Below are 26,833 nucleotides of genomic sequence, written 5' to 3' on the forward strand. Positions count from 1 at the left end.
CCATTTTATATCTTTAGTTTTGTAATAAATATTTTTTCTGTATATGAGTGTGGGAAAATAACACAGATTTGATCCAGTTGTTCATTTTAAACTGAGGAAGGTGGATTTTTTTTTTTTAAGAAACATAACAGTTGTAAAGCATGCCACACTCTGTAAAATAGTTTAAGTGAAATCATATCTCTGCATGATTACCAAACTTAAAATTTGTGGACTTATATTCTCTGTTGTTAACATGACATTCAATGAGTTAGTAAAATTTAAGAGAACAAGAAAAGACAATATGACATGTTGTAAGTACATTACGAGAAAATTATGTCTTTTCACCTTTGCCATGTAGTTTGTGATTAGTGTATCTATCTATATTAATCGGAGACATTTGTTCAAAAGGCAAGAGGTTGACTGAGGTGAACATATGCCAAGCTGCAGAGATGTAATCATACTATATTTAGATAATGTGCTAGAAAATGTGTAGTTATTCAAGAGCCATTTGGACAATGAAATAAGTTCTTTAAAGGAAATAAAGTCATTCTGTTCACTTCTAAATTGTAAAATAAAAATTGAAGCCTGATCCTTGCATTTGAAAATACCAGAAATTATTTAAGACACCTAGAAGTCAGATAAAAATATACCCTAAGCCTCCAGGAATACTGAGCAACTATTTGGAAAATGGAGGCAGGAGTTTGCAAGATGTCTTTTTAATGTATTTATAAAAGCTCGTGTCTCTAAGGGACTTTTCTTTGTTCAAGAAAATGTCATGGAGATGTATGTCTCAGACAGTGTTTATGAACAGTAGAGTTATTCATAGTTTTCTTTATGCAAGTCCTGTGGTCTGTGTGTCAAACTGCCTGCATGCATTTATGATGGCTTTTTGCCATATGAAGTCAGGGCTGACTTAATATATATAAACTTGTGTTACTCATACAGCTTTCACACACCAACTCACTGAGAAGTATCCATAATCCAAAAGAATCTTGTGTAGCTATTCAATTAATGTTTATAAGAAAACTATGTAGATACTTTAAAATCAGCCACAGATTGAAAATAAGTGCATAGCTGCAATTCACTTATTAAGGTCCTCTCTCTGCTTGCCCTCTTGACAGAGTCTGGATATTGAAAAATGGGAATTTAAAAAAAAGAATATGTTTATGTGAGTAGGATGTGTTGATAATTCACCTTAAATTAAGTAAAACATAAAATAAGATACAGGACAAAGAGACAGAGAAAACCATTTAGTAGCTTTATAAGTTAGATATCTTTGAAAGAGTATTATTTGAAAGACTTTGCTTCCAGACATTTATTAGGAAAGAACTTAGCCCTGTAACCTCACTGTTAAGACTTATGTAGTCTTAGACAAATTCAATTTTGATACTTTTTATAATATTGATTAAGTGTATAAAATTTAACATTTATTAAATTTATTTAAATTTCTCCTCACTTTAGTCATTAATAACATTATATGACGTTATTATACAATAACGTCCTACTTGACATCATAGCTGGATGGGTTAATAAAGATTTATAAAGTAATTGTAATAATACATGACATACAGTAAGTTCTCTGTATGTGATTGTTATGATTATAATTAGGATAGTTCAACTTTATGTGAGGTGTTAAATGAGGTTTGCCCTGATGCCCTCCCAACTCCCCTTTTATTTCCCTATCTATTCCCTGCTCCATCATCTTTTCCTCTTCATTACTTCATATTTATTTCAAGGATATTGGTTTCATTTCCCTTGTAGTCAATATTTTTTTTTCCTCTACTGCCAAAAATAATTAAGAAAGCAATCCCATCTAACGAGAGAAAGCATTTGACAAAATACAGCATCCATTTCTGATCAAAACTCTTCAGAGTGTAGGGATAGAGGGAACATTCTTCAACATCTTAAAAGCCATCTACGAAAAGCCCACAGCAAATATCATTCTCAATGGGGAAGCCCTGGGAGCCTTTCCCCTAAGATCAGGAACAAGACAGGGATGTCCACTCTCACCACTGCTATTCAACATAGTACTGGGAAGGCCTAGCCTCAGCAATCAGACAACAAAAAGACATTAAAGGCACTCAAATTGGCAAAGAAGAAGTCAAACTCTCCCTCTTCACCGATGACATGATACTCTACATAGAAAACCCAAAAGTCTCCACCCCAAGATTGCTAGAACTCATACAGCAATTCGGTAGCGTGGCAAGATACAAAATCAATGCCCAGAAATCAGTGGCATTTCTATACACTAACAATGAGACTGAAGAAAGAGAAATTAAGGAATCAATCCCATTTACAATTGCACCCAAAAGCATAAGATACCTAGGAATAAACATAACCAAAGAGGTAAAGGATCTATACCCTCAAAACTATAGAACACTTCTGAAAGAAATTGAGGAAGACACAAAGAGATGGAAAAATATTCCATGCTCATGGATTGGCAGAATTAATATTGTGAAAATGTCAATGTTACCCAGGGCAATATACACGTTTAATGCAATCCCTATCAAAATACCATGGACTTTCTTCAGAGAGTTAGAACAAATTATTTTAAGATTTGTGTGGAATCAGAAAAGACCCCGAATAGCCAGGGGAATTTTAAAAAAGAAAACCATATCTGGGGGCATCACAATGCCAGATTTCAGGTTGTACTACAAAGCTGTGGTCATCAAGACAGTGTGGTACTGGCCAAAAACAGACACATAGATCAATGGAACAGAATAGAGAACCCAGAAGTGGACCCTGAACTTTATGGTCAACTAATATTCGATAAAGGAGGAAAGACTATCCATTGGAAGAAAGACAGTCTCTTCAATAAATGGTGCTGGAAAAATTGGACATCCACATGCAGAAGAATGAAACTAGACCACTCTCTTTCACCATACACAAAGATAAACTCAAAATGGATGAAAGATCTAAATGTGAGACAAGATTCCATCAAAATCCTAGAGAAGAACACAGGCAACACCCTTTTTGAACTCGGCCACAGTAATTTCTTGCAAGATACATCCACGAAGGCAAAAGAAACAAAAGCAAAAATGAACTATTGGGACTTCATCAAGATAAGAAGCTTTTGCACAGCAAAGGATACAGTCAACAAAACTCAAAGACAACCTACAGAATGGGAGACACTGTTGGTGGGAATGTGAACTGGTGCAGCCACTCTGGAAAACTGTGTGGAGGTTCCTCAAAGAGTTAAAAATAGACCTGCCCTACGACCCAGCAATTGCACTGTTGGGGATATACTCCAAAGATACAGATGCAATGAAACCCCGGGACACCTGCACCCCGATGTTTATAGCAGCAATGGCCACGATAGCCAAACTGTGGAAGGAGCCTCGGTGTCCATCGAAAGATGAATGGATAAAGAAGATGTGGTTTATGTATACAATGGAATATTACTCAGCCATTAGAAATGACAAATACGGGATCCCTGGGTGGCGCAGCGGTTTGGCGCCTGCCTTTGGCCCGGGGCGCGATCCTGGAGACCCGGGATCGAATCCCACATCAGGCTCCCGGTGCATGGAGCCTGCTTCTCCCTCTGCCTGTGTCTCTGCCTCTCTCTCTCTGTGACTATCATAAATAAATAAAAATTAAAAAAAAAAAAGAAATGACAAATACCCACCATTTGCTTCAACGTGGATGGAACTGGAGGGTATTATGCTGAGTGAAGTAAGTCAGTCGGAGAAGGACAAACATTATATGTTCTCATTCATGTGGGGAATATAAATAATAGTGAAAGAGAATTTAAGGGAAGGGAGAAGAAATGTGTGGGAAATATCAGAAAGGGAGACAGAACGTAAAGACTGCTAACTCTGGGAAACGATCTAGGGGTGGTAGAAAGGGAGGAGAGCGGGGGGTGGGAGTGAATGGGTGACGGGCACTGGGGGTTATTCTGTATGTTGGTAAATTGAACACCAATAAAAAATAAATTAAAAAAAAAGAAAGCAATCCCTTTTAAAATTGCATCAAAAATGCATCAAAAAGATGAAACTATTAAAATATAAAATGAACTTACCCGAGGAGGCAAAATATCATACATCGAAAACTATAAAACCTTGGAAGACACAAATAAATGAAAAGGTATCCTGTGTTCATGGGTTAGAAGAATTATATATTGTTAGAATATTTGCACTACCCAAAATGATCTAGAGATTTAAGAAAATCCCTATCAAAATTCCAATGACACTTTTTAACAGAAACAGAAAAAATAATTCTAAAATTTGTATGAAATTACAAAAGTAATCCCGAGAAAGAAAAGCAATGCTGGAGGCATCACAGTTCCTTATTTTAAATTTAAAACTATCATAATCCAACCAGTACGGTGCTATTATAAAAACAGACATATTGAACAAAGGAACAGAATGAACAACTTAGAAATAAATCCGTGCATATATAAACAACAAGAATACCAAGAATATAAAATAGGGAAAAGATAATCATCTTAAAAAATGATGTTGGGAAAATTTCATATCCACATACTAAAGAGTAACATTAGGCCCATATCTTATACCATGCACAGAAATCGAGTCAAAATAGATTTTAAAAAAACTTAGGTTTGAAACCATAAAATTCCCAGAAGTTCCCTGACATTGGTCAACAACATGGATAAATATTAAGGACATTATTTTAAGTAAAATAAGCCAGTCACAGAAGGACAAATACTGCATAATTCCACTTATGTGAGATATGTAAAATAGTCAAACTCACAGAAACAAATAGTAGAATGCTGGTTTCAAGGGACTGAGGATAGGAGAAGATGGAGAGTCCCTAATCAATGTAAAAAAAAAATTAGTTACACAAATAGATTTGTTTTACCCACTGTCCCTATGGGTAGCAATATTATATTACACACTTAAAAGTCTGTTAACTTGGTCAATCTCATAATTCCATAATAAATAAATAAGTAAATTCCATAATAAATACATACATACGAAGATACATACATACATACATTTTTAAAGCTTCAAGATAATTGAAAGAGATTACTAATAGCATTAAAGAATTATACATAGATATGATTAAATAGTGATTCCAAGACTTACATCTATGCATGGCACTAAAATATTCTATATGGCCATAGCTAACTCTTTAGCAAGTCATTTAACTCCCATTTCTTCATCTATAAATAGAATAAAAAAGATGGCTTATGTAAGGCCTATTTTGTTATAAAACTGAGAATTTATAACCATTGTTTTTGCAAAGTTAAGTGTGACTTAAGAATCAAAACAATATAAGGAATATGTTTCTTTTATGATAAATGTTGATATTTCTTTTTTTCTTTTCTTTTCTTTATGATAGTCACAGAGAGAGAGAGAGAGAGAGAGAGAGAGGCAGAGACACAGGCAGAGGGAGAAGCAGGCTCCATGCACCGGGAGCCCGACGTGGGATTCGATCCTGGGTCTCCAGGATCGCGCCCTGGGCCAAAGGCAGGTGCTAAACCGCTGAGCCACCCAGGGATCCCCAAATGTTGCTATTTCTAATATTGTTACAAAATGCTTTTCCTTTCTGGAAGAACATTTGTAGATCAGGGATAGCCACCAATCTAAGGCACTATTTTAAAGCCAAGTGGGACCCATTTTCTAAGAGACCATTTAAAATACTAATAGGAAAAAAAGTGATCATTCAGTTAGTCATCTATCTGATCACAACCAAACCCTCGCTTAAACAAATATGAGTAGACAGGAAGTGGCAAGTATTACTAATACTGTTAATGGCTTGACTTCTCTTTAGCTTATATAATTTCAGTTATTCTGCCATTGTAATATCTTACCTTTAAAAATGATGATGAGGGGCACCTGGGTGGCTTAGTTGTTTAAGTATCTGCTTTCGGCTCAGTTCATAATCCCGGGGTCTTGGGGTCTTACTCAGTGGGGAGTCTGCTTCTCCCTCTTCCTCTACTCCTCTCCCCAGCTTGTGCGCTTTCTTTCTCTCTCTCTCTCTCAAATAAATAAATAAAATCTTTTAAAAACTGATAAGTAAATCTTTTTTGTGTTATCTGTCAGTAACAAATAGCTTCATATTTTCAGTGTCCTAATAAATAGCAAAGTTTGTTTCTCAACCATATAATACGTCAGATTCAACAGTTTGGCTGTAGATCTGGTTTACAATTGAGCAGCCTTGATACCGAACATGCTGATTTTGTAGTGTAGAAAAAGTGCAGGGCAGATAACAGAAACATGGTGGCTCTTAATGCTTCTACTTGGATGTTGATTATATCAAATGTGCTCATGGACTATTGACCAAAGTGAATCATGTGGCTAAGCACAGTATCAATCGGGTAAAGAGGTATACTAGCTCCTTAAAAAGCATTACAAAAGACATGGCAATAGAGGAGTATGAGTATGACCCTTTCAAGTATCCAAACAATAATAGTAATCTACCATGGTTACTTTTTCCCAATTCAATCAATATTCTTAAGAACACATAATTTCAATAGTATTTCATATTATTTCATAGGCATACATTTTTGTTTATTACTTAAAAGGTCTCTACTTATAAGACCTATTTAATTTGGAATTGTGCTAACATTACTAATTGGATATGAATTCAGAAATTTGATGAAAAAATCAGTTTATTATTATTTATTAAAAAGCTTCTTTTTAAAGATATTTTTGACACACATTTGTGTAATTGACATATTAGAGAAATTTATTTATCCCAATTTTGAGGGTACCCTAAATGTTGTACACTTCAAGTTCTCAAAATAGAAGAAGTAATGTTTCTTCTTGAGGGTGAGGAGTGAAGATTAGAATCAAAAGAGGATTTAACTCAATCTTTGTTTCATTTGATTTAAAAAAAATCAAAGTATGTATAAGAGAAACTATATCCTGGAAATGTATGCTATGAATAAGACACTAATACATCAAATGTTCAAGAAAATTATTTTAATAATAATCAAAGAGTGAGTGAATTCAATTTACATTTGCTTTTTTCTTTTTTCCTAAAGCAAGTTCACAGCATATAGTGTAGTAAATATTAGCCTTAAAGTGTAAATTTCTAAGCAGAGCATGACCAGGTAGATGAATGGATTCCATTAATGTCAGTGGAAGCCATGGAGTTAAATCCTGTTTTCATTTGCCTCAAAAATGAAGCCCTAAGCAAGTTTGTAAATGGCAAGTTTCTCAAATGACAAGAGAAATAACAGTTTAGTCAGGAACCTACTGCTCTTAGTGTTAATGTACTAATTCATTATGCCAAGTCTTTATCTGACTAAAGTCATTTTCTAAATGGTTTTGAAGACAAAATGCCTGGCATTATAGAAATCTAGATTTTGGTTGTTTTCTTTATTTCCTTTTTTAAGGCAATTCTTTAAAAGAAAAAAAAACCCACAAATATTCTATATCAAATATTTTCCAAGATAATTCTTCAAAATGTATGACAGTTTTATTATTTGATAATTTGCATTTTATGATTTAAAAAAGCACATGAATGTGAAAATCCACAACTGAGTGTGTTATACACCCTAAGAAACCATTGATTAAATTGAGTCACTTAATGGCTGTGGAATAGGTTTTAGTAAAGTCTAGCCTGCAGTCTGATTTTGAAAATAATGCTTCAATTGTTTAGATATTATCTATAGCTGCTACATTCTTGGTACAATGGCAGATCTGAAAACGGAGGGTGGGGACCCCAAAAACAAAACTAAAAGCTCTTTTGTTCTGTAAGACACAGATGCCTGGCCAAGTTGCTAGAGGTGAATGATAGAGCAATTCTGTACTCAGAGGGTTTTGCTTTTTGTTTTTTGGGTTGTTTGTTTGTTTGTTTGTTTTTCTTTCTCTCCAGATTCCTACCATCTCATAAAATTGGAAATTCAGGGTTATTTTTTTTCTTTTTAATAGAAAGAAGTATCCAGTCTTCCATTTATTGTTTATTGGCTTTTTCAAACAAGAGGGTCATGGTTTCAGCAGCCATCCTTTGGCCACATTTTTCTTTGTTAGAATCACAAATCTCTTAGTTTCTTTGATCCTTTTTGGGACACGGGGTCTGAGATAAGATCTTCAGTGTGGCTGATTTGATAAGTATCTACTATGAAGAACCAAATTTTCCCACATGCAAGTCCCACAGGTTAATTGTGTGTGTGTGTGTGTGTGTGTGTGTGTGTGTGTGTGTGTGTGGTGGGGGGTAATAGTATTAGATTTGATTTTGGTCAGTCCAAACCAAGTTCTTCAATGCAACTCTGCTAGTAATATACAAAATAACTGCGGGTTACTGCGGGCCAAGCTACCATGAGCAGTAGCCTTCCGCCACACCCTGTACGAGGCAGTGAAGGGGATGCTGCATGGGAACCAGTGCACAGGCTGGAAGTTTATGGAGATGGTGGAGCTGCAGATCAGCCTGAAGAACTATGACACTCAGAAGGACAGACGCTTCTCGGGCACCGTCAGGCTTAAGTCTACCCCAACCCCCAACCCAAGTTCTCCGTGTGTGTTTTGGGGGACCAGTAGCCTTTGAGGCCAAGGCAATGACTATTCCCCACATGGACATTGAGGTGCTGAAGAAACTCAACAAAAATTAAAAAAAACTTTTTATTAAATAACTTTAAATAACTAAACTTTTCTTTAGTCAAGAAGTTGGCCAAGAGGTATGATGGTATGATGCCTTTTTGGCTTCAGAATCTCTGATCAAGCAGATCCCACGAATCCTGGGTCCAGGCCTGAATAAAGCTGGCAAGTTTCTTTCCTTGCTGACCCACAATGAGAACATGGTGGCCAAAGTGGATGAAGTGAAGTCCACCATCAAATCCCAGATGAAGAAGGTGGTATGCCTGGCAGTGGCTGTTGGCCACGTGAAGATGACAGATGATGAGCTCCTGTACAACATCCACTTAGTTGTCAATTTCCTAGTGTCCTTGCTCAAGAATCGGCAAATATCTGGATTTATACATCAAGAGCACCATGGGCAAGCCCCAGCGCCTTTACTAAGACAGTTTAATAAATCCTAGTGCTACCGTTAAAAACAAACAAACAAACAAACAAACAAACAAACAAAAAACTGATGTTTTGATTCCTGTAGACTCTTATCCAAATTATTCAGTTGACTGAAAATTTGGAGAGAAGAAAGGAATGAATAAAGACTATTCTTTAACTCTTACACTAACACTTTAACTCCAGTACTCTTGGTGCTGACCAGGAATCTCCCATGTGTCCCATGCTTATTAAGGATTTTATTACCAAATGACCAATGCTTGGTAAAGTTAATGGGGTAAGTGAACAGAATTTTGTAAATATAGAGATGCTTCAATCCATATAGTGTACACTGTCCAGTCCACAGAATAGAGGCTTTTCTTTTTTTAAAACATTGAGAATATACTGCTGTAGTCCATCCCATCACTCACATCAGCCCAGGGGAGTACTTTGTTTGGTAAGAAAGGGAAAAAGGTCAATATGAGTGTGGCTTAAGCCCTTCCTGGTTCTCTATTTATGATTTGCTTTTCAGCTTATAGTAAAGATTCTCCTCTTACTCTCATTAATTATACAAACTTTGGTCAGGACACAGACTATGCCTAGATACTTCTCAAACTCTCTTGGGCTCAAGAACACACAGTGTTTGACAAATAAGAAGAAGGTCAGGAAAGTTTTTGTGATGGCATAAGAAATCCAATATCCTGACTAATAGATTCCACAATTTACATATAAGGGATGGGAAAATGGCCAGTTTCAGGGACTCAGTGCTTGGCTTAATATTCTGTTGTCACCATCTTAAAATTCTTATTTCCTTTAAGAAAAAAAAAGAGATCCTACATTTTCAGGTTGTACAGAGCCCCACAGATATGTAGCTATCCCAGGAGAAGTGTTAGACGTTATATTTTGTCAAGTTCAACCAAAAATAAAGGTCATTTTGTTTTCTGGGTTTTTTTTTTTCCATGCATATTTCCCAAATGCTCCATTACTCAAGTTAAAAAAGACTGATGTTTTTCTCTCCACAGGCGAGTTACCAGAAATCTCAAGTTAAGCAGTTCATTCAAGCAGCTCATCAATGTGTATCCATGAATGGCTTCCCATAGACTCAACTCGCAAAATCACAACATGTCTTTAGAAATAAAACCCTGGTTCTTCCTTATAAGTTCATTCAAGTACCTGTGTTTCTTTTATTTTGGTACTGTGCCATTTCCTAAGGAGTTGTCCTTGACCCATTGGTTAAAGCTGGCACACTGCCATGTATACCTTCCTGCCCATGGGATAGAAGAGGATGTCTAAGGCAAGAGGCTTCATTTTTAAAGAGGTAACCTGTAAATTGCATGTATGACTTTTTTACAAGATATCATTTTCCCAATTTAGTCATGAGGCCATAACTATGAAGAAAATTAGCAGCCATGGTTCCTGTGTCTAAGTAAAGCTCAGAGACTTCTCCTAGGAGAGATAGAGGGAGAGAGAGAGAGGGAGAGGAGGGGAAGAAAGGGAAGAGGAGGAGGAGAAACAGAAGGAAGAGAAAGAGAAGGCAAAATAGTATGGGAAAGAGAATGAGAAGAGGAAAGAGGAGGAGAAGGAGAAGGAGGAGGAGGAGGAGAAACCATACTCCTTGGATTATCATCAGTGCTATAATATTTCAAGTGTTGAAGTGTTTACTGTTACTGACACATTGTTCTAATAGGGTCCAAAATACAGAAAGGGTTAATATATAAAAGCATCATACTTAATTCTTAGCTAAATTAAATTAAAAAGTTGAAATAACTGGCTTGGCATCAGTCTCTTATAAAGTTGGTTGCTAGCAAATAGAAAAACATTACAATGGATATATTTATTCAGTATAATTTTGTTCCTTGTTCTTAAATTTGCATTCTTCCAAGAATTTAGTGTTAAAATATAATGAAATGATATGATAGGTTTTGCTTGTTATGGTTAATCCCGTATTTCTAAAATATAAGTTGGCAACTTAGAGTGGTCCTCAATTTTAAAAAATAAATAACCATGAATGGTACAGATGAACCAAAAAACATGTAAGCAATAACATGAGGAGTAAATGGAAACTTTTCTTTAGCATGAGTTTACAACTCTGAAAAAAGATAAAATCACATATCTTTAGGGTATTAAGGTAAATTAGAATTACCTGGATAAGAAAGCAATACAGAAGCCTTAAGGGATTTGCCCATTTTACAATTTAGTAAGGCATTGCTGCCCCAAGATTAGCTTCAAGCTCTTTTTTTTTCTTAGTTCATAATTAAAGTTACATTTCTGCTAGAACAGCATTGCTCAAAATGCATAATATGGAACATAGTTCCACTGGATATTATTATTTACAAAATAAATTGGATATCATGTCCAATAGATTCATGAAAAGGCTATAGTAACAATTAAAGAAAAGCAAGTAAGACTTTTCCCAGCCTTTCCTAAGTTAAGATTTGTGAGTTGAAGGAGAGGGATAGAGGACAGAACATTTCACATAGTCCCTGCTTTTGAATTAACATCACTTTATCTTTGCTTTCTGAGAATACTTTGAGAAATGTTTCTCTCTTGGAAATGGTTTTCAGCAGGCAGTCAACAGATTTTCAAAAGCTTATTGTATCAATACATTTCAAATTCAAAGCCTTAAGATACACTAGACAGTTTATGTATTAATACGTAGCAGGTTGAGATAACTATTAACTGAAAATCCATGGACACAAGTTTAGGGTTCAAGGAGTACAAACTACTCTCTACTTTTCTGTTGTTATGGAATTCTAGTACTGCAGTTCAAATATATATTGATTCAGAAACAGTTACCTTTAAGTTTTTGAAGTGTATTTGCTTCATAAAGAAATATGTTGCATGACTCACTCGTGAAAGTATCTCACTTTGGGCTTTTAAGATTCATCCTTAGGTAATTGAAAATACTAAAGACATCTCTTATTAGGTAGGTTATGACAAACAAAACAAATCACACACACACACACACACAGACACAACACTTGAGGATGTGAATAGAACTACAAAGACAATTCGTAGCAGGTTATCCTTTTTCTGTTTGTCCACACCATTGTCTACTTTTCCTGACTTTTTTTTTTTTTTCTAAACTGGGTTCTCATTTCCAATGTTCTTCATTCTCCACTAACTTTTTCTTTTCATATGTGTTACTATTCCCACTCTGTTATCTATAAACATAACTCATTCTAATTGAGTCGTAAATCGATCCAGGGAATAGGAGTACCTTTAAAAGAACATTTTTGAAGACCACAGATTTTTTTTAAGTCACAAGATGAATATTACATATCTGGGCTCTTTTCACATTTTACAAGAACAGTAATGGAGATGTGATTAGAGTCAATTAATGAGTATTTTTTGGGCAGTAGTTTGGTGGCAGTCGCACATCTCACCTTAGTAGGCTTGTTTGACATTAATAAAGTCCCACCACTAGGGTCTGTCTGATGCTTTTCTTATGATTAGGCTCAGGTGTATGTTCCTGGGAAGACGGCCACAGGACAGTGCCATTTTTATCTAGCTAGATCAACTATACATATTATTAAAATGGCTTAATACTGTTCATATTCACCTGCGTAGTGCTTGTCATGTTTAATCACTTTAAAGTGACTCTTCTCCCTTTTCTCATATTATATTCTTTATAAAGAAATCGCTGTTTGGAGCCCATACCTAAAGGAGTGGGATTCATACTCTACCTCTTGAGGACAGAGTGTTTACACACATTGTAGAAAAGGGAATATCATCTCTTTATGTATCCATTCGTTTATTTATGTCAGTATGGACTCATGGATATTTATTTTATTCCTTGGGTTATAACCCAATAATACTTTATTTACTTTGTTGCTAAAATTTTCCCAGTTTACAATCCTTGGAAATTCTTTCAATTGGCTTGTGTCTCTTTGTTATACCCCCATCATTGTGAGGTTTGTGGGTTTAATTGTTTGTAGATTTTTTTTTAAGATTTTATTTATTTGTTCATGAGAGACACAGAGAGAGGCAAAGGCACAGGCAGAGGGAGAAGCAGGCTCCACACAGGGTGCCCGATGTGGGACTCAATCCTGGGTCTCCAGGATCACACCCTGGGCTGAAGGTGATGCTAAACTGCTGAGCCACCCAGGCTACCCCGATTGTTTGTGTTTTGTTTCTTTTTATGTACCTTCTTATTTTCTGTCAATGCAAATGCTTTAGGCTCATATTTTACATGTCTGCCCAGTCCTACCTAGGGTTCATTTTAGAACCCAAGATCTGGGTGCTATGTATTTGAGCTTTTTTTTTTTTTAAATCCTACTTCTTCCCCACTTGAAAATGATATCCTATGTTCATCATTCCAATAATGATGGATAGTATTTATTTAGTAGTTGAAGGGTGCTTGGCAGTTTTAATTACCTTATGTATATTACTGTGCTTTGTCTCTAAAATAACCCTTTGTGGTTGATACTGTTATTTTTAATCCTATCCATGATATGGCTAATTGCTAACGGTCACGGAATAATAAGCTATGTGATAGGATTTACATCCATGCAGTCTGATGTCCCTAATATCACTGTAATCCAAAAATGCTGAGCATTTACTACACCTTTCTTAAGACACATAATCCTTTCTCTCACTCATTATAATACTCTGTATTCACAGTATTGCCTCCTTATATTTAGAAATTAATTTCTAATGCTGTGGACGTCTTCCCTAAAAATCTAAATAATATATGAAAGTTGGTCACTTTTGTTTGCTATAGTTTAGCACACTATATTATAATTGTACACATTTAAATTTCTCTTCATCAGTTAATAAACTTCTTAGGAGCTGGAATTCTATCTTTTATGTCCTAAATCTTGTCATAATTTATCAATACATTTTGATGAATGTGTGTTTACTTTTCTTGATCAGGATACAAGCAACTAATATAGTTGATTCATATTATTATTTTCAAGACTAATATACTGCAGTCCTGCCACATTGTAGATGTTCAGTAATTGCTGAGTAAATGAATTTGGACTTGTCTTCCTGTATATTTTACCTAGGGTAAATGAAAATATGGTAAAAAAAAATGTTGGGTAAATGATAATATTTTTAAAAGAGTTGTGAATACTGGAATTCTCTCTGGAACTTATTTATTCATAATTTCTTTTTTCTGGCAAAAAGAAAAGGATGAGGAATTAAAATCAGAGTGGATTTAACTCTTTATTCACCAAATTCAGTGAACAGAAAACTATAATTCACTTTCTAGAAACAGCTTTTGTTATTTTAGAAATGTTAAAAATAGATCAAAAGAAAAAATAATTATTGACTTTAGTCTATCCAGTTGTAGAGTTTTTTCCCCATTATTCAGAAGCACTTTCCTAAAATCTATTTTTACAAGTACTAAGTTGTGAAGTATATTTGAAGAATTCACTTTTGATGCCACAACCAATCCAATATGATTTTGACCTATTGAAAAAGAAAATAAGGGAATGAAGTTTATTAGATGTTAAACTCTCTGTGGGAAGGAATTTCTTATTCAGCTTCCTGCTCATTCTTACCCCTTGCGTTTGTGCCAAGTAAATATTTATTGAATGTCTGCAAAAAATACTGATTAAAATTGTGTTTTCCAGGAATTTTTTCATAGGAAAAACTTTGCTTTAAAAATATTATTAAATGATCCAATCTTAAGTAGTTAATAAAATAATAGTTATTGAACTTTAACATTATTCTATCCTTTATTGGATATAAATTATTTTTTAAAATAAATTTACTTATATGGCTGCTATTGTATCTCTGCCATTTTGGAAAGGAAAGCAGCAATTATAATATGCAAGGAAATTATTTTGACAGGAAATGTGACATCAGGTTACTTGGGTTTATTTCTTAAATTGCATCTGGAGTTTTATTTTCAACTCTAATAGTAAACAGTCATAAATATGGACAAATGAGTCATTAACAATAATCACATTGTAGCTTACTAGAATCACTGCTATTAGGGGAGGCCCAGGTGGCTCAGCGGTTTAGCACCGCCTTCAGCCCAGGGCCTGATCCTGGAGACCCAGGATTGAGTTCCACATCAGGCTCCCTGCATGGAGCCTGCTTCTCCCTCTGCCTGCCTCTCCCTCTGCCTGTGTCTCTGTCTCCCTCCCTCTGTGTCTCTCATGAATAAATAAATAAAATCTTTAAAAAAAAAAATCATTGCTGTTCCTCCCACATTCTTAGGATACATCTAGAGCAGAAATAAAAAGATGTGGGAATTTTGTAGTTTATTTGTGTCTACAATTTCATAAATTAAAAATATACTCAGATATCCTTTTATATTGCCATTATGGATACTGTTTCTCTAAAATGTTAATTTTATTTTAAGTCCCAGAACATACTACATTAACTGGGGCATCCACAATAAATATTTGTTGGAGTAAATATTATCCAATTTTAGTATATGTGCTTCCAAAGTGAGCAAGAGTAAATCTTATCCTACATTGGTATCACTTTGGGTAAGAAAGGTGATCTACTAGAAAATAAATGATATTAATAATCATCACTGAATTCTAATCAAATTTATGTATCAACCTTTAAAATTCTATTTTAACCAAACTGGATAATCAGATACTTAACCCTCATGAATTTTATTTTTTTACTTGTTAAGGTTTTTATTTTAATTCTGGTCAGTTAACATACAGTGTTATATTAGTTTCAGGTGTACAATACAGTGATTCAACACTTCCATAAATCCCCCCGTGTTTACCACAGCCAGTGACCTCCTCAATCCTTATCACCTAATTCGCCCATCCCCCTACAGACCCTTACATATTTTAAGTCTTGTTCTGGAGACGAGTCAATTCAGTCAAAGGTATTGTTTCACAGTCCCAATAAATAAGCATCCTGTGTTAAAAGGATTCTTCTGATCTTTCATACAGATTTACACTCAGTGAAAATCAACAAATAAACCCAACATTTAAAATGATTTCTTGATAGTGTTCCCAGAATGTTCTAGTATTTCATTTATTATTTCTTCCTTTGAGTTGTAGAAATCTAGTTTTCAAATCATTACATTGGACATTAGCACATTATGTCCTCAACCCATTCCATCATGCGTGAAGAAAAAAACTAAAGTCTTAAAATGAATGCATGAATATACTTATAACAACGACTCTAGGAGTGATAGAATTTATGATTTTAAATAGTCTACTTTATTACAATAAACCAATCTTAAATCAATCAAAAAGAATTTGTTAAACTTATGCTTTCTTTGTGCCTAGCATCTGTATATTATCTTTCTCTTTAGCTATAGATATAGATAAATATATTTCAGATATTGAAACAATAGAAACAGTACCAATCAAATTCCAGCATCCATAATTGGGAGGGAATTTGGATTGGAAAAATGTCATACTGGGCAAGAAAATACTAAGGGCTTCACTGAAAGTAGATTAATTTTAGAAAATATATCAAATCTCCATATGAGAAGGGGCCAGTAGTGAAAAGGGGGCCAGCACATGGACATATCCCTTTGTCAGCCATGATGAACTATTCAATTTCTAATTACAGTTTTATTTGGGGATAGTTTGAAACAGTAGTTCTCAAACTTTTGGTTTTATATTCACTTTTTAAAAAAATGATTTATTTATTTGAAAGAGAGAGAGTATCCATAAGTGGGGGAAGGGAGAGGGAGAAAGAATCTCAATCACAGTCCCCACTGAGCACAGAGCCTGCATGGAGCTCTATGTCATGACCCTGACATGAAATCAAGAGTCAAATGCTTAATCAGGCATCCTGGTTTTAGACTCACTTTTAAAAATCATTAAGGAATACAAACAGTTTTTGATTTTGTAAGTTAGATCTATTGATCTTTACCTTACTAGAAATTAACACTGAGAAACTTTAAAATATTCATTATTGCATTTAAATATAATTATAAGCACATTTCATAAATAATAAAATTAACATTTTAATGAAAAATATGATACAGTTTCCAAAACAAATAATAATTTTCATGAGAGTTGTGACATTGTTTTATAAACTGACATTTGTCTTTAATGTATAGTTTAAGACAGCAAGATATTCATCGTAGCTTCTGCATTCAATCTGTTGTGATATTTTGTTTGCTTCAGGTTTATAAAGAAAATTTAGGCTCACACAGACATGTAATTGGGAAAAAGAGGAGGGAGTACTTTAATAACCTTACGAGATAGTTGCAGATCTAATTTGATGTCACTTTAAACTTTAATAAATGGTAGTTTTTAAAGGTTAGTTGCAATTTGGAATCTAAAATCTTATCAAGAAACTCATATTCTGTTAAATCCATTGGTATATCTCTGACTCAAAACAGATTTGTTCTGTCTTTGCTTTTGTAAAATCATTAGTCATTTGGAGAATTTTAGTTTAAAAGTACCATTCAAAAATTATTTAGTAAGATGTAAAAACAAACCTCAATAAATAGAATTACATGCAAAAATAGCACTAGCACAGTTCATGGTGGTCAATCAATCAATAAATGTTAAGTAAGAGAAGTTTTTCCTATATCTAAGGAAAAAGAAAGAAAGTGAGAAGCCAAGACGGTAAAACAAGAATGAGAGGAGGAGGGATTAGTGAGATGTCAAGATGCTCACTCAGTTTTTGAACCATTTTGTCACAAGCATGACCCTTGTTCATATGGAAGATGCTTCTTTGGACCTAGTTATTTTATGTGCACATTAAGAGAAGATAATTGGCTTGCTCTTAGATTCCCTACACTTCTAAAGACATATATAAGATCATCAAGGATATATGTGTGCATATGTATAGACAAACATAATTATATATTACTTCCATATATATTCTTATTTAAAAACATACATATAGAATTTAACAGCTACTACATGAAGTATGTGTATATATAGCATTATATATATTATTATATATAGTATAAAGATTATCATATAGATCTTAGATTATGGTTTCAACCATCACCATACACTTTAATCAAACTTGTTCAGCCATGAGGAGTTTACAAAGAAGCCCAATTAGACCAATATTTTCTACTGTTTGTAACACAGTATCTGGAGAAAATTCATACAGTTTGATAGTAAGTCATGGTATTTTGTCACTTTGACCAAAAGGATAGGAAAAATTCTAAAATCTCTAGAAATGTTCAGAGCAATTCTATAGGTTTTATATAAGCATAACCAAGCAGAAGCAGCTATTACAATGTAGGATTTTTGGAAATGTATATGTTTTCTTTATTATATATAATGTTGAGAGGACAACATCCATAAGCACTGAATATTGTATAAATTAAGACATACTCTTGTCCTGGTGGTTATTATATGTGAATGATTATAATAAATTGTTTCAGAAAGTGTTTAAATTTTAGGAGCATCAGGAATGTTGGCTAGATAAGAAAACAGTAATTTAAAGGTGAAAAAGGTATTTTATTAAGACATAAAATAAAAGCAACACAAGTAATTGAAAATAATGGGCTATAAACCAAAGGCAACGATTGATATCAGTTGGTATCAATAGCTGTTTTATAGTATGAAATAAAAATTAAAAATCACAACTTGGAAATATAAGACCACATCTTCTCAGAAATCAGAGATATTGAAAATAAACTTTCTTTAAAGAGATATCCCAGGCTCAGATGTTAGCCAACCTAGATTTTAAACTTGACTAATGTATTTTTAACCAAAACTCCTATCTCTAGCTCTATTTGTAATAAACTTCATCCAAAGTAAATGGTACCAATTTGTCTGTTGTGATATATACTGTTTTCATTTTATTATTCTTCTATTCTTCCACTTACTTGAATTTTGTATAATCATATTTTACTTTTATTAAAAAATGAGAGAACTCCAAGCAAATAACAGATCTTTAAAAGGGATTTATTCTGAACAATAGCCATTCAAAGAATTACACTATTCTCTAACTTTTCTGTATTTTTTGCATTTTAATAACTAAATTAAATGTATTAAAATAATCAATCAGGGATCCCTGGGTGGCGCAGCGGTTTGGCGCCTGCCTTTGGCCCAGGGCGCGATCCTGGAGACCCGGGATCGAATCCCACGTCGGGCTCCTGGTGCATGGAGCCTGCTTCTCCCTCTGCCTGTGTCTCTGCGCCTCTCTCTCTCTCCCTGTGACTATCATAAATAAATAAAAATTAAAAAAAATAATAATCAATCATACTGTTATTAAAAATAAAAAAATGCATGTGATAACCTAGGTACACTATAAACTTTTATATTTATTAAATGCTCATAACAACTCTATGCAACTGGAAATGTTATTATTCCTTTTCAGTAGTTAGAAAACTTAGGTTGGGAGATTAATATCTCCCCCAAAATTGTGTTACAGATAAAATTAGAACATAGATATGTCTTATTTTGCCTATTAGATTTGCACATTTTCCGTTGAGTAAAGGAACCAATTAATTCATTCAAAACTGCAAATCCAGTTGTCTTCTCTGTACATAGCCTGAGGGTTGTGAAAGTTATTTTGATTTGTAACCCATTTCCAGTAAACAGAATTTCATTTCTCTTTTATTCATGCTTCACAAGAATGTAGAATAAAAGGTGTTTTGGGGAGAAGATTGAGAAAGTATTTAAATATTAACATTGACTGAAGTAGGTGAAAAGATCATAGGAAACATCTAAGTGTGTTTTCATGTGTAATACCTAGAAAAATCTGCATTGGTGGTTTCTGTGTAGAAGTCAAATATTATTTTAACTCATCTGACATGTGTGAATGATTATGATTGAAGAATAAGAAATTGTTGTAGCTCAAATCTTTTTTTTTTTTTTTTTAAATATTTTTTAAATTTATTCATGAGACACAGAGACACAGGCAGAGGCAGAAGCAAGCTCCATGCAGGGAGCCTGATGCGGGACTCAATCCTGAGACTTCAGGATCATGCCCTGGGCTGTAGGCGGCGCTAAACCACTGAGCCACCTGGGCTGCCCAGCCATCAGTTTTTATTTATTTATTTATTTTATTTATTTATTTATTTATTTATTTATTTATTTATTTATTATAATTTATTTTTTATTGGTGTTCAATTTACTAACATAAGAATAACCCCCAGTGCACGTCACCCATTCACTCCCACCCCCCGCCCTCCTCCCCTTCCACCACCCCTAGTTCGTTTCCCAGAGTTAGCAGTCTTTACGTTCTGTCTCCCTTTCTGATATTTCCCACACATTTCTTCCCCCTTCCCTTATATTCCCTTTCAATATTATTTATATTCCCCAAATGAATGAGAACATATAATGTTCGTCCTTCTCCGACTGGCTTACTTCACTCAGCATGATACCCTCCAGTTCCATCCACCTTGAAGCAAATGGTGGGTATTTGTCATTTCTAATAGCTGAGTAATATTCCATTGTATACATAAACCACATCTTCTTTATCCATTCATCTTTCGTTGGACACCGAGGCTCCTTCCACAGTTTGGCTATCGTGGCCATTGCTGCTATAAACATCGGGGTGCAGGTGTCCCGGCGTTTCATTGCATTTGTATCATTGGGGTAAATCCCCAACAGTGCAATTGCTGGGTTGTAGGGCAGGTCTATTTTTAACTGTTTGAGGAACCTCCACACAGTTTTCCAGAGTGGCTGCACCAGTTCACATTCCCACCAACAGTGTAAGAGGGTTCCCTTTTCTCCGCATCCTCTCCAACATTTGTTGTTTCCTGCCTTGTTAATTTTCCCCATTCTCACTGGTGTGAGGTGGTATCTCATTGTGGTTTTGATTTGTATTTCCCTGATGGCAAGTGATGCAGAGCATTTTCTCATGTGCATGTTGGCCATGTCTATGTCTTCCTCTGTGAGATTTCTGTTCATGTCTTTTGCCCATTTCATGATTGGATTGTTTGTTTCTTTGGTGTTGAGTTTGATAAGTTCTTTATAGATCTTGGAAACTAGCCCTTTATCTGATATGTCATTTGCAAATATCTTCTCCCATTCTGTAGGTTGTCTTTGAGTTTTGTGGACTGTATCCTTTGCTGTGCAAAAGCTTCTTATCTTGATGAAGTCCCAATAGTTCATTTTTGCTTTTGTTTCTTTTGCCTTCGTGGATGTATCTTGCAAGAAGTTACTATGGCCGAGTTCAAAAAGGGTGTTGCCTGTGTTCTTCTCTAGGATTTTGATGGAATCTTGTCTCACATTTAGATCTTTCATCCATTTTGAGTTTATCTTTGTGTATGGTGAAAGAGAGTGGTCTAGTTTCATTCTTCTGCATGTGGATGTCCAATTTTTCCAGCACCATTTATTGAAAAGACTGTCTTTCTTCCAATGGATAGTCTTTCCTCCTTTATCGAATATTAGTTGCCCATAAAGTTCAGGGTCCACTTCTGGATTCTCTATTCTGTTCCACTGATCTATATGTCTGTTTTTGTGCCAGTACCACACTGTCTTCATGACCACAGCTTTGTAGTACAACCTGAAATCTGGCATTGTGATGCCCCCAGATATGGTTTTCTTTTTTAAAATTCCCCTGGCTATTCAGTTGAGTTTGGATGTAAAGTTCTGTAGATATCTGTGAAATCCATCTGGTCCAGTGTATCATTTAAAGCTCTCGTTTCTTTGGAGATGTTGTGCTTAGAAGACCTATCGAGTATAGAAAGAGCTAGATTGAAGTCACCAAGTATAAGTGTATTATTATCTAAGTATTTCTTCACTTTGGTTAATAATTGATTGATATATTTGGCAGCTCCCACATTCGGGGCATATATATTGAGGATTGTTAAGTCCTCTTGTTGAATAGATCCTTTAAGTATGATATAGTGTCCCTCTTCATCTCTCACTACAGTCTTTGGGGTAAATTTTAGTTTATCTGATATAAGGATGGCTACCCCTGCTTTCTTTTGAGGACCATTCGAATGGTAAATGGTTCTCCAACCTTTTATTTTCAGGCTGTAGGTGTCCTTCTGTCTAAAATGGGTCTCTTGTAGACAGCAAATAGATGGGTCCTGCTTTTTTATCCAGTCTGAAACCCTGCGCCTTTTGATGGGGTCATTAAGCCCGTTCACATTCAGAGTTACTATTGAGAGATATGAGTTTAGTGTCATCATGATATCTATTCAGTCCTTGTTTTTGTGGACTGTTCCACTGAACTTCTTCTTAAAGGGGAATTTTAAGAGTCCCCCTTAAAATTTCTTGCAGAGCTGGTTTGGAGGTCACATATTCTTTCAGTTCCTGCCTGTCTTGGAAGCTCTTTATCTCTCCTTCCATTTTGAATGAGAGCCTTGCTGGATAAAGTATTCTTGGTTGCATGTTCTTCTCATTTAGGACCCTGAATATATCCTGCCAGCCCTTTCTGGCCTGCCAGGTCTCTGTGGAGAGGTCTGCTGTTACCCTAATACTCCTCCCCATAAAAGTCAGGGATTTCTTGTTTCTTGCTGCTTTAAGGATCTTCTCTTTATCTTTGGAATTTGCAAGCTTCACTATTAAATGTCGAGGTGGTGAACGGTTTTTATTGATTTTAGGGGGGGATCTCTCTATTTCCTGGATCTGAATGCCTGTTTCCCTTCCCAGGTTAGGAAAGTTTTCAGCTAGAATTTGTTCAAATACATATTCTGGCCCTCTGTCCCTTTCGGCGCCCTCGGGAACCCCAATTAAACGTAGGTTTTTCTTTCTCAGGCTGTCGTTTATTTCCCTTAATCTATCCTCATGGTCTTTTAATTGTTTGTCTCTTTTTTCCTCAGTTTCCCTCTTTGCTATCAACTTGTCTTCTATGTCACTCACTCGTTCTTCCACCTCGTTAACCCTCGTCGTTAGGACTTCTAGTTTGGATTGCATCTCATTCAATTGATTTTTAATTTCTGCCTGATTAGCTCTAAATTCTGCAGTCATGAAGTCTCTTGAGTCCTTTATACTTTTTTCTAGAGCCACCAGTAGCTGTATAATAGTGCTTCTGAATTGGCTTTCTGACATTGAATTGTAATCCAGATTTTGTAACTCTGTGGGAGAGAGGACTGTTTCTGATTCTTTCTTTTGAGGTGAGGTTTTCCTTCTAGTCATTTTGCTCAGTGCAGAGTGGCCAAAAGCAAGTTGTATTGGGAAAAGGAGAAAAAGAGAGGAGAGAAAGAAGGAAAGAAAAGAGAAAGAGAAAAAAAAGGGAAGAAAAAAAAACGGAAAAAAAAAAAGAAGAAAAAGAAAGAAAAAGAAAGGAGAAAAAAAGGGGGTGGGGGAAGGAAACAAATCAAAAAGCAAAACAAAACAAAACAAAACAAAAAAAAAAAAAAAAAAAAAAAGAACCACCGGGGAGTATCTTCTGATTCTGTGTACTTTAAGTCCCTTGGCTTCTCCTGGAAGTTGTCCGTCTAGCTGGTGTTCTGGGGGAGGGGCCTGTTGTGCTGATTTTCAGGTGTTAGCAGTTGGGGGAGCTGCTGTGCCCCTGCCTGGTGCAGGGCTCAGTGGGGGTTGTTTACCTTGTGAGGCCGCAGGAGGAACAGCCCCAGTGGCCGGGCAGCTCTGGAAACCTGGATTCAGCCCCCGCAGGAACTCCGTCTGCAGGGCCTGGAGGCTCCGGGCGGGGCCGCTGATCTGCTCAGCTGGGGCAGGAGCGTCCTCGCTGTCCTGGGCCCTCCCGGCCTCTGCCTGTCCCGGGGGAGGCGGGATCCTGGGCTGTGTCCCGGCGCCCGGTGCTCCGGGGCCTGCGCTGTTGGATTCGCGCTCCCGGGCCGCACAGCCCCCTCCGCGGAGCTGCCCCCGATCCCCTCCGAGCTGCTCCTGGAACCGCGCAGCCCCCTCCGCACGGAGCCTCTTCCTCCGCCCGAGCCCGGCCGAGCTGCTCCCGGGGCCGCGCAGCCCCCTCCGCGGAGCCGCCGCCCGAGCCCCCCCGAGCTGCTCCGGGTCCCGCCGTGCGCGCTGCAGCCCTTAGGGAGCTCGGCGCACTCTCCTGGGCGCGCAGTTGCTCTGTTAGTGTCCCCGGGAGCCCGAGGGCATCCCCGCCCTCCTGGGTCCTGCTCCAACTCCCCGCGAGCCCCTTTCCGCCCGGGAAGGTTGGTGCAGCTCCTGCGTCTCCGGGACGGGGCTCTCCTGTCCTGGGGACACTCGCCCCGGCCTCAGCCCGGCTCCTCGCGGGCCCCTCCCCCTTGGAGGCCTTTGTTTCTTTACTTCTTTTTCCCCGTCTTCCTACCTTGGTAGAAGCGCGAACTCTTCTCACTGTTGCATTCCAGCTGGTCTCTCTTTAATTCTCAGGCCGAATTCATAGATTTTCAGGATGATTGGAAGGTTTTCTAGGTAATTTGGTGGAGACAGGTGATTTGGGGACCCTGCTCTTCCGCCATCCTGCCCCTCCTGTAGCTCAAATCTTACTTTACCACAATGGATCTTACACCTTAGGAGATCAATTTTCTGCAAAGGATTCTTCTTTTTAAGTTTTTCTTTAGTATTCTTTTTCTACTCTTCTACTTTCTGGACTACTTTTCTTCCTCTAAGTGGGTTTGGTCACTATGCTCTTTTGCTCCTAAGAAGGAGAAAGACTGCAAGGGGAATCACGATGTTGAGACCTTAGAAACAAATCCAAGTTTGCACCCTTTTGGTTTCAGTGAGAGTTAAGCCTGAATAGGTTCCCTGTCTGCCATTCACAGTCTGTTATATAAAGGACATAATATGGAAATGATGATTAATTTGTCTTGAAACATTTTTAGGTCAAAGTTTTCTTGATGGTAAAAAAGGAAGCAGAAAAGATATCACTGGATTTGCATTTTCTTTATGTGTTCTCACATTTCACTCCTACTTCTCATCAATAAGAGTTTATATTCTTCTCATTAAAAAAGAAATTTTATTTAACCTGTTCAAAGTTACAATAATTTTTTAAATTGCATTTGAAATGTCGCATATCATTTTTTTAAAAGTTGGCTTTGATGAGATATAACTAATGTATTGTGTATGTTTAAGGTACACAAAGAATTTATTACAAAAAGACAATATGGATGTTTGAGGATAATTAGCTTAATAACAAATTTGACAGAACTGAAAGAAGATTGGAGAGCTGTGAAATAAGTCAATTTCATGTATAGGCCTAGAGAAACAAAAGGAAGGAAAACAGACAATAGCAAAGAATAATAGACGATTTTAGCAGAAAGGTCAAACAGTGGTGTATTAAGTACTAGAGAGGGGAGAATGAGTTTGACCAGCAACATACTAGAAGAGATCATAACTGATAATGTCTCAAAGTGATGACAGTCACCATCCGCCAATCAAGAAGCAAGCGTGCACATGCACACACACACACACACACACAGTTGATCAAGACAAATATAAAGAATATTGCCCTTAGTTGTTTTTTCTCAAGACATTGCAGAAATAGTTTAAACAAATTCAAGACATCATAACTCAATACACATTGAGTCCATACCTTAATACCGTAGTTTGTATCAGAACATTTTTGAAAAATTGTATTTTAGCAATCTTATATAGAATAGAGACAAGGAGAATATACATTTGCTTTTTCAATTTTTTTTTGCAAATAACATGTATTTATTTCTCTATTTTATTTATAATAATTATTTCATTAACTCATAATCATATTTCAAAAGTATTTTTATTTTTTTGAAAATTTAATCCTTAACTATGTATTTTTTAAAAAGTTTGATTCATTTCAGCTCAGAAGTGGCATTTGATATGGAAATAACTGTATCTGAAAATGTCTCCAATAATGTGGTTTTCATCAGGCACATCTTTCAAGGAGTTTTATTCTGACCTTCTAAAAAGGATTATTTGTAGATATCTCTATATATTATTTATTATGTATATTATAATATGTATAATTATTATTATAATAATTAAAGATTGCTTTCCAAAAGTAATTACTCTTTCTGAGATTACATTTACCTATTTTTATAAAAGGCTGCTAATCATGATCCAATTGAACAGCATTTCTCATCTGGGTTAAAAATTTCAGCTGAGTACATAATTGATAGAAAACTGATTAAATGAAATCAGGTCAACTGCTTTGTTCTTTCTGTTTATTTTGCTAACTTCTATGTTTTTGAAATAGTGATAAACTCAGAGTTCAAAATTCAACACATATTGAAAATAAAACAATAAAAATTCTTTCATTCACTATGTCCTCTGGAAATGCAGTCACCTCTCCAGATACAACCAATGTTAAAAGATTTTTTTATATCATTTGAGAGATATTATGTGTGTGTCATGTATGTGTAATATAAAACAACATAAATACTTTTCTTAACTTTTTGAGACAAATGATATCCTACAATACACATTTCTCTGTTTCAGAGATGTATTTTTCAAGATTCTAACTGGCTTCTAAGCAACTTGTAATACTAGAATCAACCTCATTAGAATTAGTCAAATGAGAAGAGTACATCCTTTCAATGGGCCCTAACAGGCTGCCATACTTGTGGTCTTTCTTTCTCTTTCTTTCTTTCTTTCTTTCTTTCTTTCTTTCTTTCTTTCTTTCTTTCTTTCTTCTTTCTTTCTTTCTTTTTTTCTTTCTTTCTTTCTTTCTGAAAGAGGGAGAGAAGGTGTGCACATGTGCGAGTGGGAAAGAACGGGAAGAGGGATAGAGAGAATCCTCAACAGACTCTCCACTGAGCTGGAGCTGGACTGGACTTGGGACTCCTTCCCAGGACCCTGTGATCATGACTTGAGCCAAAATCAAGAGTCCAGCACTCAACCAGCTAAGCCACCTATGTACCCCTCTTATCATCACAATCTATAACATATTCTGTCCTCATTTTGTTTATATTCTGAAAGGGTCTTTTTGTTCTACTATTTGTTTTTACTTTCAACAGTTGAATTTCTTATTCTAAATTATATCAGAAAATAAGGCAGAGTATAAACATCAAACAGATACAGGATGGTAAATTTGCAGTTATTTGTTTAATATTTTTACTGCAATATAAAATCTGAGAATTAAAGTCAAGATCCATGTGAAAGATATATCCATCTAGAGTGAATTTTTCAAATTATTTCTTTGTATTTGCTGATAATATATTACATCAGTTTTAATATATATATTACTCCCTCACATACATGCTCTCTATATCCTAG

At 35.8% G+C, this 26,833-nt stretch overlaps 1 pseudogene; it reads left to right on the forward strand.

Annotated features, from left to right (window-relative positions):
* Nucleotides 1-7,033: 7,033 nt before the first annotated feature.
* On the forward strand, nucleotides 7,034-8,903 carry LOC140631870 (large ribosomal subunit protein uL1 pseudogene; annotated as a pseudogene).
* Nucleotides 8,904-26,833: the final 17,930 nt, after the last annotated feature.

Source organism: Canis lupus, chromosome 4 (assembly GCF_048164855.1).
Source record: "Canis lupus baileyi chromosome 4, mCanLup2.hap1, whole genome shotgun sequence".
In the NCBI taxonomy this organism is placed as follows: Eukaryota; Metazoa; Chordata; class Mammalia; order Carnivora; family Canidae; genus Canis; species Canis lupus.